A 13,889-nucleotide genomic window follows, 5' to 3' on the forward strand; every position below is an offset into this window, starting at 1 on the left:
AGTTTGATGAGGAGCTCTATGTCATACTCAGCCTGTCTGGAGATAGCTAGGGGCTATGCTTCCCTTAGGTAGCACAAGTGGGCTACAGGAAGGGGTGGCCTATGGTCAGGTCCTCCAATAGCACCACAGTATCCAAATCAGTAGTGTTTAAGCCCCCGTGTGTCCACTGTGGTGCTTGCTCACTGAAGAGCACTACCCTGGGCAAAATGTTCCCAAACAGGCTCAAATATGGCCTCCGTCCCTTTTGCTAAGTACATTAAGACCACACTTGCTTATCCATACATTAATTGAACATTTATTGCATATCTAGCTGGGCTCTAGGTCCCATGTGCCTCCAACAAAAGACAGCTAGGTTCTAACATACAGCAAAGGTAACAAGGTGGTACCCAGTCCTCCCCAGGTGGGACCTGCAAATCTGTCACAGTGACCTAACATGAAGCCCACCCCAATGGTGGCTTTTCCCTAACTGAGGTGGCCTCTTTGTCCCAGACAGCCCAGATTACAGTGAGACTATGCCAGGGGTGGGGGTGTACCAGGACAGCGCCTTGTTATTTCAGACGCTGACGTCACTGTCTGTAGTGGGGAGTGTGTAGGGGTAGGGGGGTCATTTCCCTGGGCCAGGCAGGAAACCTGCTCAGTGCAGAAGGACGTTCCCTCTGAATCTAATGTACTAGGACCCTGTGCTCCCATTATGGTCCTCCCAGGCCAGCCTAGGCCTGTTTTCCATTCCTCACAATCTTGCATTCCTTTTCAAGTTCAAGGCCTGGTGGACAAACATCTTACTTGTGTCCCTTCAAGTTTCCTAATCTCCCTTATCCTCAATTTGGAGGATAGTTGGCCTTAGGACAGGGGTTAGGGAATCATTATGTGAGTTCCTTTACATCTGGATACCTGCTGGCCACTGTCGCTAAAATGAGAAGACACTTAAGAGCCTACAAAGAGAGACTGTCTCAGCATATAGGCAGTCCCTGTTTAGGTAGATGGAAGCTAGAAGGAAGGACAAGATGGAGAGAGCCAGCCTTGAAAACTCAAGAGGGTTGGGAGGATCAGGATGACCTGAAAGGCAGAGAGACTGGGGTCCTAAAGATTGGCCCAAGCCAGACCCAGGATTCCATGCTCAGAAGCACTAAATCAGGCCTTCCACACATGGCACCAGAGAAGTAGCCTCAGGCCCAGATATCTTAGCAAAGCAACTGGTCTTTGCTGGATGCACCATGTTTTCTCACTTGAGTCTACCCCATGACAAACTCACTAAATCATTTCAGGGATTCTGTTTGGGGCTCAAAGTTTAGTCTCAGCCCCAAGAGACTTTAGAGCAGGCTCAAATAGAGGAGTGGCCTTCACCTCCAGGCAATGTTTCGAAGGTGGCTGGCAGACTCTCCTCCTGCCAATCCTCACAACAATGCAATCTGTGTACCCCTTTACAGAGAGGACCAGAGCAGAGGAGAAAGACAGTCTAACAGAGCTCAGAGAGACCCTTCCCCACACTGGCAGCCTTGAGAACTCCAGCTTGCTTAGTGCCTCCCGTATGACACCATCTTCATCTGTATGAGACAGTCTCATATCCTGGACACAGTGTCAGGCATCATTGCAAAGGCTCCAAGTTGCAAGTCATCAAAATGGAGCACGACAGGAGGCAACATTACATTTAAAAGGTAAAAACAAAACCAACAGAACAAAAAAATTTATTGAAGAAATTTTTTTAGCTATGGACTTCCAGTTACCATGTTAAATCAAGATGCCACAAAAAGTAGAAGTGGTCTTGGGAGTTTGCCTTAGTTACTGTTCTATCCAATGAAGAGACACCATGGCCAAGACAGCTTATAGAAGAAAGTATTTAATTGAGGGCTTGCTTACAGTTTCAGAAGGTGAGTCCATGACCATCACGGTGGGGGTGTGTGGCAGCAGGCATGACGTTGGAGCAATTGCTGAGTGCTTATATCTGATCCTCGGACCCAAGTCAGAGAGAGCAAGCAAACAAGAGAGAAACAGAGACAGAGAGAGAGAGAGACAGAGAGATACATAGACAGAGACTGGGGGGAGAGACTGGGACTGGCATGGGCTTTTGAAATCTCAAAGCCCATACCCAGTGGCACACTTCCTCCATCAAAACCATGCCTCCTAATCTTTCACTCAGTTAGACAATTCTCAATCAACTAGACATCAAGCATTCAAACACATGAGCCTATGGGAACCATTCTCATTAAAACCACTACAAAGGTGTATGGACTAATATGGAGATAGATGGGCAAAGGATGGATGGATAGAGTATTGGGTGATAAATGGATGATAAATTATAGACAGATGAATGGACAAACAGACTTGTAAATGGATATGATAGGTAGTGAGTGTATGGATGGACTGATATGTAGATGGATAAATGAATGGATGGATGGATGGATGTTTGGATGGATGGATGATGGATGGATGATGGATGGATGGATGATGGATGGATGGATGATGGATGGATGGATGTTTGGATGGATGATGGATGGATGGATGGATGGATGTATGTTTGGACAGATGGATAAATGGATGGTTGGATGGATGGATGGATGGATGTTTGGACGGATGGATAAATGGATGGATGGATGGATGGATGGATGCATGAATGCATGGATTCATGGATGGATGAATGGATGGATGGGTTGATGGGCTGATATATAGATGAACAGATAGATGAGTGGGTAGATGGAGAGATAGAAGTAGATGAATGGTGGCTGGCCGGATATATGGGTGCATAAATAAGTAGATTGTAAATTATTGATAGTGAGGGATATAGGTGAGATGGATTAATGGATTTGTGTTAGGTATAAATGTTTGGATATGATTAAAGATGTGAGTGAATGGAACAGGAATAGGTTGGTTGGATGGGTAGGGTGCACACAGAGAGCTGTAGATAGCTAGATAGAGTGTTAAATGAAACCTCCAATAGTACTTTCTTTAGCTAAGCTCTGAACACAAAGAATGGCTCTAAAGATACCCCTCTACACATACTTTTGTGCTTTCATGCCTTGACTCCCAGGCCACATAGTAGTGTGGCTTCTTAATCCCCAAATAAGGTGGACAAAGCCCACTCTGGCCAGCCAGGGCGCAGGAAGCCTGGGAGGGGTGGGAGGCCCTGCTCCCGGAGCTGAAGTCAGTTCCTCCTTTTCTAAACAATGGGCCTGGCTTGGTCTTGCCGCACCTCCACCCTGTTCCACCCAAGCTCCCTCCTCATCTGCTGAGGTTCTGGGGCCCTAAGAATGGGGTGCAGGGAGCTGAGGGTGGGAGCAGGAAATCAGAAAAGACCAAGGTTGTCAGAGGCCTTCATGTGAGAAGATGCCTCCCCTGGGGTTGGGACTGTTGAGGCCACCTGGTCCAGGTTGCCTTCTGGGGAGAAAGGAGAATGCAAGGTGATGCTCTGCCTCCCCCACACCCTCATCAAGGAGGGACTCTAGTTCCTTAGTTTGCCTTTTCATCAGGTTTCTTCCTGGAGGCCCCTCATCCTCTTCCTTACAATCATCCTGCCTCAGCTCCTCCCTTCCCTACCCTTGTCCCTCTCCTTCCTTCATCCTCTGTCTCCAAGGTCCCTGTGCCCAGTTGACCCTGGAAAAGAAGGCAGAGGCACTGGAATCAGTCCTTCCTGCTGGCGGTATCTCAGCTCTTGACCTCCTGTTGAAACTCAGGTCAGGGCTGGTTTCCAGCTTTTGCCCCTAGGTGTGGCACCCCTGAGGACAACATGGGGAAACCAAGGAAGCCGGGTTTTTGGAGGGAAGCTGTGTTACTCCCAGAACCAGAGATTCTGTCTCTTGGTGGCTTCCAGGAACTCAGGGATGGCTTCAGGAGCTCCCAGGACATGTGATACATCCCTACATACAGACCCCAGGGGAGGAACGCTGTGGAGCAGGGACACAGGGGCCTCCTGGGAGAACATGAGAACCAGTGTAAAGGAATCCAAGAGGGCCTTGCTGCCTTCCTGCTTTAGCTTGGCTTGTCTCTGGCTGTTTGAAGGCCATGGCTTATTACTTGCTACCTCTGTGGCATTCCTTCCTCGTGCCTCCTCCATGGCCAGGCATGGTGGTGATTCTCACTATCTCACCATAGCATGAGACAGTTGCAACTGTGTGCTGTCATGTCTCAAGTAGGGAACTGCTTTTTTCAGTCTCCCTAGCTGAGGGAGAGCCAGCAGCTCCAGCCCAAGACCCAAAGCTCCAGCCATCAGTAGTGGAATCTGGCCATGCTGTTGTCTACCTGCTTGGAGGATTCTGGAGAAGCACATGGGAAACTGCACAGAACTGGCCTTGCATTCCTTCAACCTGCTGGTGTCACACAGGTGGACAAAGCTGAAGCCAGTAAAACAGCCTGGGGCCCATCAGGCAGAGCCAGCACCTTCTTGATTATTGTTAGATGAATAAAATGTCACAGAAGCATGCACATAGGAAGACCCAAAGTTGCCTGAGAGATGAAGGTATAGGGATACATCCTGTTCTTCTCATGTGTGTGTGTATGTGTATGAATGTGTAGAACAAAACACACACACACACACACACACATCATAAAGACCACTTTGGTCTAAGAGTCCAAGTTCTGTCCTTCTTTGGGGCCCCAGCAGCCCAGAAAACCCTCTTCTGCTGCCCTGCCCCAGTTTAGAACCCCCTAGTGAATGTGCCAGGGTCCCTGAACCTGCCTCAAAGGTCACCAGGCTCTTGCCACCTCACAATAGGGAGTCATACTGCACACAACCTCCCATCACCTGCTAATCTCCTTTGATCCCTGGCAACCTCTAGGTGAGAGCCATCATGAGGTCCTCAGTAGCTCATAAGTGGCCCAGAAATGGTCAAAGACAAGTCTTGCTTCTGGGGCCAATTTAACCCAATGAGAAGATGCAAGAAATAGCCCAGCTGTGAGAAGCCAGCCCTGGACAGGATGATCTCATGTTGGTGGCCCCTCTGGCCCTCTCACAGCTGCAGGCCCAGTCTGTTGCTAGGATTAGTGCCCAGATTAGCCCACCAACTTTCCAGAGCCTGGAGTGTCCCAGTCACCGGTGCTATAGAAACCTGGCTGGAGACTCCCTCCTAGGCAGGCCTGAGCCTCCACCCCTTTTGGGGAACAGTCAGAGATACAGACATGGGGAGAGCCTGGGTTTGAGCCCCATACTGACCTTAGGTTTCCCTTCTCAGAACTCTGCACCCTGGGAAGTTTGCAGTTCATCCCTGAGCCAGAAAAGCACTGCTGAAATGGAACCATGCCTCACAAGGTGTCAGGCTATGAGTAAGGGACCCATTCCTTTCATGAGGACCTCAGCACAGGACCTGTGAGAAACAAGATAGACAGGAGGGCCCATCTCTATTTTGTATGGTTGTTTGGAGACCCCTACCTCCGTTTTAAAGTGCCAGGGTCCCTGGTTATAGCATCAGGATAGCAGAGAGGGGCAGAAAGCCAGAGTTCAAGCTTTTTGGGGCCATCTTGGAAGGAGACTCCCATGATCAGAGGCTTCTTCCACAACTTAGCTTAGAATGAGAGGAGCAGATGAAGATGGCTTCTGTCATCCTCCTCTCATGCCAAAACCCTTGCCCACCTGCTACCTCAGGCCCCTCCCTCCCCCTCTCCTGGAGTACCTCTCCCCACTTTCCTTCCTATTCTCCTGCCCTTCTTCAGCCCCATCACTGCTCAGGGCCTGGTTTCCTGTCTGGTGCCCTCTTTAGCCCCTTCTTGCCCTTTTAGGGTGTACCACTCCACACATCTCTCTACTGCTCAGTTACTCAGTACCACTGGCTACCACTTCACCATTACCTTCACTTCCCGCCTCTCATCTCCCTACCTCTCCCTCCTGAGGTGATTCTGAATACCAGTGTTAAGAACAGGGTATGTATCCTGAGAGTGAGCTTCTGAGCCCTGAGCCCCCAAAATGCTGGCATGTAGAAGGGGTACTCATTACTGTATCTTGCTCTTGGCCCTACAATTTGGCAGATACATCAACCTCAAGGAGAGGGAAAATGGAGTGCTTTGTGGGGTGCATAATAGATCCTGGAGCACACTTTGGAGCCCTGTGCAGAAAGCCAGTATCATCGGACCCAGCCCTTCCTACACCTCTGAGAAAAGAGAATTGGTGACAGCATGGGCTGTCTCTACCCTACCTTCCTTGAGAGAGGGGGAAGAAAAGGGGAGAAGGAATAGATGGTGGGAGGAGACTCCTGCAGGGTTAGAGGGAAGTCAGAGGCCCCAGAGGTCATCTACCATCTTTCCCTGTGGGGCCCAGACCTGACCGGACACTGAGAGTCCTTTTCCTCAGCACTGACCCATGGCTGGGAGAGGTCAGGGCTATGCTAGGGCTCTGCTGCCAAGGAGAGGGATGAGGAGCTCCTTCTGGCCTGTTCCTTGCCTCCCAAATGCTCTAGTCTGGGCAAGTCCAGTCCTGGAGGCCCACTACCCTCCCCTGGGAGCCCATGGCCCAGCTTTGCCAGCTGGGGCAGAGCATTTAAATTGACGCCTATTATGCAAGGAACGTTGCAGGCCCCAGGGCTGGAGCAGAGCAGGGTCATTTTTTTATTAAAAAGCAAAACCTAAACCAAGAAAACAAAGTGATTAAGTTTCTCCTCAGAGCAGCGGGCCATGCAGAGTCGGGGCAACCAACTCACAGTTGCTTAGACCCTTGGCGCAGGAAAACAACTGAAATCTGGATACAAACAGGAAGCAGCTGTTTTTCTCTAAACGTGAGGGGATGGCTGGGGTCTCTGAAACACCCACTGTCTGGATGGTGGTGCTCTGCCAAGCATTCAGATGGCTGAGGGGCTTCCCAGGCACTGAGTACATGTCCAGACAGGACCCTGGGGATCCCTGAGCTTCCTGACTGGCCAGGTGAGGCCAGGAAGAGTGGCTTACCAAGGCGTGCATGCATGAACACACACACACACACACACACACCACACTCACTTTGGGGTCAGCTGCTCTGAGTGGACTACCACCAGTAGTTCTCTAATGAGGCCATGAAAGGGTGCACAGAAAGACCAGTAGATAAAAGTTAGAACCCTCACAGTAGAAGAGTGGGGGATGGCATTGAACCTAGGTTCTGAGGCCTGCCCTTCCCCAGCAGTTTCCCCTCTTGCCCATAGCCCCACTGTTGACTTGATTCAAGAGCAAGAAAAATAATGGCTATCTACTCTGCGTAGCCTCTGGTGGAGAGGGCTGTGTCAGTGAACCTGCCCTGAAGCAGTGCTGATGTTGAACCCTGGGGATGGGTCAAGGGAGGCAAAGAGGCTCCGAAGGAAGCTTGGAGGAGCAGGAATGGGTACCCAACTCAGCAGAGAGGTCTCAACCAGCTCTGATTTGAAGGGAACACAAATGCAGTCCCAGGAGAGGATCCCATCTCTAAAGAGAGGGAAATGCACTGGGTCTAGGCTCTGGGGCCTGTCCCTACATAAAAGGATAAGTGTGCCTTGCCATGTAATCCCAGAAACTCTGCCTCAAAAGTTAATCTGAAGAAGACACTAGACATTGACCCTTGGCCTCTCTCTGAGTGGGCAGAATGCATACATGTGCATGGTCCCCCACCTCAAAAAAAAGTTCTTCCCAGGAGTTAAGAAAAACGACCTTTCCAATCATCTTGAGATGCCCCACTATCACAGAACCCGTACTCAAATGCTTCGAGAAGCTTTGTTCATCATTTCCTAGATGTTCCTCAGTGGTAAGGAGTAAACAACTAGAGTTGGTCCATGCCAAGGGCTGCTGCTTCATGCTAAAAAGAAGTTAGTTGTCAGTCATGGGACTAAGACACATGGGGACAGGAAGCCAGGCTAGGAAGACCCCACCATGCTGAAACATTCTATAAAGGGCAAAATTACCCTATTGTCAAAAAGTCAGTGGCTGTCAGGACCCAGGGCAGGGATAGGGATGGGTGGAGCCCAGGAGATGTTCAAGATGGTGAATGTTTGACACTAAGAATGTACATGTGACATTACACATTTGTCTCTTCTACGAAAATGTATGAGTTCAAAAGTGACCCCATGTAAGTATGTCCTTTAGTAAATAGTGTGTGTTGATACCGATTGACCAGTTGAAACCAGAGTCCCATACCAGTGGAAGCTATTAATGTCAGGGGAAGTTGGGTTGTTTCCAGGTTGGTCTTGAACTTGAGACACAGCAGACCTTGACACTGAACTTGAACTTCTGTTGCTCCCACCTCCACACTATGAGTATTGAGATAGCAAGTGGGTCCTGCCACACTGTTTATACCATAGTAGGCATTGAACCTAGGGCTTCCAGCATGCTGGATGAGTCCACTACAATTAAGCCATAGCCCCAACCCTCTGTACAACTCCATAGGCCTAATGAGGGTTTTAATATTTATTTTTATGTGTGCATTTTCCTTGCATGTATGTGCATCTCATGTGTGCCTGGTACCCACAGAAGTCATAAAAGGACATTGGATCCCCTGGAACTGGAGTTACATGTGAGCTGCCATGTTCTGGAAACAAACTTAAGTGTAGTAGGATATTTTCCCCACAAGTTGGGAGGAGCTAATGTGGGAGGAGTGAGGAGAGGAAGAGGAGGAGCTAGGACGGAGATGTAGGAGCCATGGAGAACCACGCATGTATCGAGAGCAGTCCCGGGTAACAATTTATATCTAGGTTAGTTAATTGGTTAACACTTCCAATTGTGTGGGCATTTTGTTAATATGAGCATTGCCAAACTTATAAAGCCTTTGGATAATCTTTAAGCATTAGAGTCTCATTTCTACCTGGTACCTCATGGGGTGGTGGGATGGTCTAGGCTCAGCCCAGTCTTGTGGAGACAACGTGGGAGATTGGCCCACGCTGGTGTCTCATGGGTGGCAGTGCCAGTGCTTAGGCCTTGCCTAGTCGGGAAGATGGAGGGCCCCGGAAGCACAAGCCAGATCTGGTGATGCCATTTTAAATATTAACCACAGCACTCAAGTTCTCTGTAAGAGCACTTTTACAGAGTGCTCTTAATCACTGAGCCATCTTTCTAGCCTGGGCCTAGTGAGTCCTTATCATGTTAAATAACTGCCTGTATATTTGATTCTGAAGCCACCAGGTTTCCTTCATGAGGAAAAGACAAAGATTAGGGTGTTTATGTGGGTTATCCTGTATGAGGCTCACCCTCATGAAGTCTCTTTCTGACACAAGGGGAAACTGAGGCACATGGAAACTGGACAACACATCAAGATTTAGAAAGAGTGTTTTTCTGAACACTCTTTAACAAACGATAAGCAGATCTGGTAACTCCTGAGCCCTGCACCCTTTGACCTTATTTCTCAAACATTCTGGCCTCAGAACTTTACATTCCTAGAAATTATGTAGGAGCCCCAAAAGATCTTTCATTGAGATAAAGTTGTACCTATTGAATATTAAAAAGACAACCTCCATGACTGAGATTTCATGTCCATCAAGAACATTCCTCAGCTGGCTGTCAGCTACCCTGTGCCTGGAGATTACTTCTTAAAGCAGACTCTATATTCTCAGAGGTCGCCAGGCTAGCTCCTTTGCTGCACTCCCAGCCACACTGCCCTTGCTGGAGGGCCTTGGTTGGGAGTGTGTCTCAGCCTCACCACCACCACCACCACAGGCCTGTCCTGCCCTTCACACTGGTCCTAGTGATCCCTTGATCCACTGTCTATTGTCTGTCTTGTTCTCCAGCTTTCCCCCATCGAGGTATGAATTTTTCTGCTGCAGAGCCCCCCCGGAACACTTTATCCCATCTCCTTCTCTGAAGATGTTCTTGTCCTCCTCTTCCAAGCCAGAAGTGTTCTTTTTCAGTCTGCGCAGTACACCTGTAGCTGCCTGTCATCAGGCGTCTTGCTCAAATCCAGCAGCAATGGAGACTAGGCTTCCTGGACTTCTTTGACTCCTATTAATAAGCAAAACCTGCCCCTCTGCTAATAACAAGCGGAGTGTGGCAGAAGCAAACACATGGCTCTTCATTGTGATGGGCCTACCTCATGTTTCTTCTCAAGTATGCCATTGGACATTACATGAATTAGATGTCGAACCCCACAGTGTCTCTAAGGAGTTTCTGTGGAACATCTATGAGCAAGATGTATCAGGAATAAGTCGCTTATGCCCTCTTGGGCTTCCTGTTTGTCTCCTGTTTTCCACAGGGCGGAAGGGTAGGAGTAGTCACCTGCTCCTGGGCCATGCTCAACCCAGCTGCCTCTTCCTTCCTCTTTATCAGTGCCAGAGGCACCTTCGCTCTAGAACAGCCAATATTCCCATTCATCTTTTACCTGGAATGAAGCCCAGAAGGCCTGACTCCATGGCTAATGTCATGGAACTGTAGACACTCTCCAGTGCCTCTCCTGTACTCAGATCTGACTTGGATGGTGCATGCAGACGGGTCCACAGTGAGAGGCCACAAGCAGCAGAAAGGAGAGCTTGAGCATGTGTAAGGCCTGAGGCTCACTCTTTCTTCCATCCTTCTGCTTAGGCCGCAGGTTCCTCAGTGGGCCATTGCCTTTCTTATAAGATAGACTACAGGACTTTGGACCCTTCCCTCCAAGATAGCCTTCTTCCCTCTTTCCTAGTTCCAAGTCCCAGGCAGTACCTCCCTCCTGTCCCTGAATCCAGAGGTGCTTGCTGGATAGGGTGATGCATACCCAACAGCAGGTATCCAAGCATTCCCCAATTCCTTCCCCTAAGTTGCTTCTTGTCAGGCATTTGATGACAACAACAAAAGTAACTAGTCTACTTTTTCTGACCACTTTTTTGGATTATTTTCTTACTCTTTAATGAGTTTTTATCACCGTAGGAGTGTTCTCCAAACAGAAAGACAGCTGACTTACTATTCCGATTTTGACAACCAACCACATTGCACCTTAACTCTCTGTTCAGAATCTACCTGCTTTGGCTCATTATCTGGAGAACTCAGGTTTGTTTGTTTGTTTGTTTGTTTGTTTTCTGCAGCTTAGAGTTAACAGTTTCTCTCTACAAGAGTGCTGCTGTGTTAAGACTTTGATAGTTCATGCTGGACATAGAACCCAGAAAATTTCAGGATGGAATGGGACTTTAGCAGCCACAGTGCAGCTGAGCTGGCAAGTCTGGTACTGAAACAACCATTACATTTGGCTGTAAGAAATTTGGGGGCCAGGGTGGACAGATGGCTCAGAGCTTAAAAGCATTGCTGTTTTTTTTTTTTAAGAGGACCCTGGTTTGATTCCCATAACCCCAATGACAGTTCATAGCTGTCTGTAACAACAGTTATAGGAGATTTAATGCCGTGTTCTGGCCTCCCTGGGCACCAGGCATACATGTGGTACACAGACATACATGCAGACGAACACTCAGACACATAAATTATTAAAATTCATTTTGAAAAGACGCTTGACAAACATGGTAGGTGGTGAGATGGGAGACCAGGCAGCTCATGTGATGAAGTGATGTAATGTAGAGAGACATAGGTGACGGCGTGACGGGATATGAGACTCAGGTTGTAGTGCTTTCAGTGAGAAATGTCCCCCATAGTCATTTGCTCCATAGGCATTTGAATACTTGGTCCCCAGCTGGTGGCTGTGTTTGAAGAGGTTTAGGTGGTATAGTCTTACTGATGAATAATTGAGACTAAAAGCCTGGTGTTACCTACAGTTTGCTGTCTGTACTTCATGCTCGTAGCTGAGGATGTGAGCTCTCAGCTTTCCCTCTACGGCCATCATGTCTGCTGGTTGCTGCCATGCTTCTCCTTTGTGATGGACTCTTACCCTCTGACCCATAAGCCAAAATAAACTTTTTCTTCTGTCAGTTGCTTTTAGTCATGGCGTTTTATCACAGCGACAGAAGAGTAACTGAGACACAGGTGGTGGGTGGTGGGCTGCAGGAAGATTCAGGAACAAAGGTCTCCTCTTAGGTTCAGGGAAGTTATTTTTGAGCCCTAGCCTCTTTTGGGTTTGTTTGTCTGTTGTTGATGGTTTCTCTGTGTAGCTCTGGTTTGCCTGGAAATCACTCTGTAGACCAAGCTGACCTCAAACTCAGATTTGCCTGCCTCTGCTTCCTGGGTGCTGGGATTGAAGCTATGTGCCATCAAAGCCAAGTGAGCCCTAGCCTCTTACGCATGTATTATTAACTGAGAATACTGGAAGTGCATTTTGGATTTTATTAAATATGTTTCTGGGACATCTCAATAGTATACATTTGGTCTTCCCTTGGCCTATTTACATGAGGATATTAAATGGATTTTTCACTGATGAGTCACACTTGCCTTCCTGGAAGCTGATGCTACTTGGTCATATCATATTATTACTTTAACTCAGCATAGTGCCAGACTCAGTTTGTTAATTCCTTGATGGGTAATTTTTGTATCTTTCTTCACATGTGACTTTAAACCGTGGGTTTTCCTTTTTTTGCTACCATGATTAGGTTTGGTATCAGGGTTTTATGATAACTATCTTCTGTGCTTTGTAAGGCATAGCGATGATCTTAGAGTTTAGAAACCTACCCATAAAATTATCACACTTTCTCTGGGAGATTTTATAACTTTCAGGTAGATGCCTGGTTGTTGACATTTTCAGATTTTCTAGACCCTCCAGAAAAAGCTAGATATTTACCCTATGTTTGAATTAATAATAAGATATAATAAACAAATAACAAGATATAAGTAATAATAAATTATTATATTATAGATATGTTACATTTATATTAATATATTATGTTATATGATCATATTTAATAATAAATTATGTTATATGTTATATTATTGTATATCATATTATATATAAGATATATGATATATGATATATCATGCATTATATATTATATGTGACATATATCATATAATATATGGCATACAGTATTATATTATAATACATAAAAATAATAAGATATAATTAATAAATATATCACAACTCCTACTCTTGGACAGACTCTTAGAAGGAGGATATAGTAAACCAGAATGGGCACACACAGTATGGGAACAGGCACTCCATAAATTACAGTGTCCTTACTCTTTTCATTCATTCTCCACTAAGACCATCTCAGATGAGAGCTCAGGTAGATGCTTGTGGGTGTACAGTTGACACACCCATCAGCCTTCCCAGTCATTTTTCTCTTCAGCTATCCGTTCATGCGTTCATATATTCACATATCTATTCAATCACCTTTCTAAACCTGTCAAACCATTTACACGTTCATGCATGTATCTATCCATCCATCCATCCAATCTTTCACAATTCACATATCTATCCATCTTCATCCTATCTTCTATCCATCCATCTAACCAGGAGAGGAGAGGAGAGGAGAGGAGAGGAGAGGAGAGGAGAGGAGAGGAGAGGAGAGGAGAGGAAGAAGGTAGGCTGGTCTCACATATAGGAAGCAGTGAGTTCTCAGTCCCAGATGTCACAGAGGATCCCTGTGCTGTGTTAGATCTGAGGTTGCAAAACCATTGAAGGACTAGTTCAACCATGGCAGCAGTTACCGCACCACTGTTGGAGCTCCGCATGTCTTTCCCTCTTACCAGGCTTTGTAGGGAGGCTCCACGAGCTTTAGTCCACTCTCATCTCCTGGGCACTAGCATACCTTTTATCACCCCAGTATGTGTCAGAAAGAAGCTTCTGGAGCTAGGCCAGGAACCTGACTGGGGTGTCGCTGGCACAGGAAGATGAGAGGGTGGGCATATTGTTCTCTCTCCTCCTCCTCCTCCTCCTCATCTTCCACGCCCAACTCTGTAGAGAACCAATTTGCCTTATCAGAAAGTCCGGCAAGCGGCTGGCTAACCAAATAGCTAGAATTCCTGCTCCAAGGCACATCTGGTCCTGATCGAGGGGAGGCCAGGGATGGCAGGCAAGGGAGGGGGAAGTAGAGGTACTGCCCAGACCTTCCCAAAAGCAATCCTCTAGGCCAGCATGAGGAGCCTTCCAGCCTGGCCAAGGGCAGCCCCCAATGGCCTCCAGGGCAGGAGGTACT

Source organism: Grammomys surdaster, unplaced genomic scaffold (genome assembly GCF_004785775.1).
Source record: "Grammomys surdaster isolate TR1022 unplaced genomic scaffold, NIH_TR_1.0 125603, whole genome shotgun sequence".
Lineage (NCBI taxonomy): Eukaryota > Metazoa > Chordata > Mammalia > Rodentia > Muridae > Grammomys > Grammomys surdaster.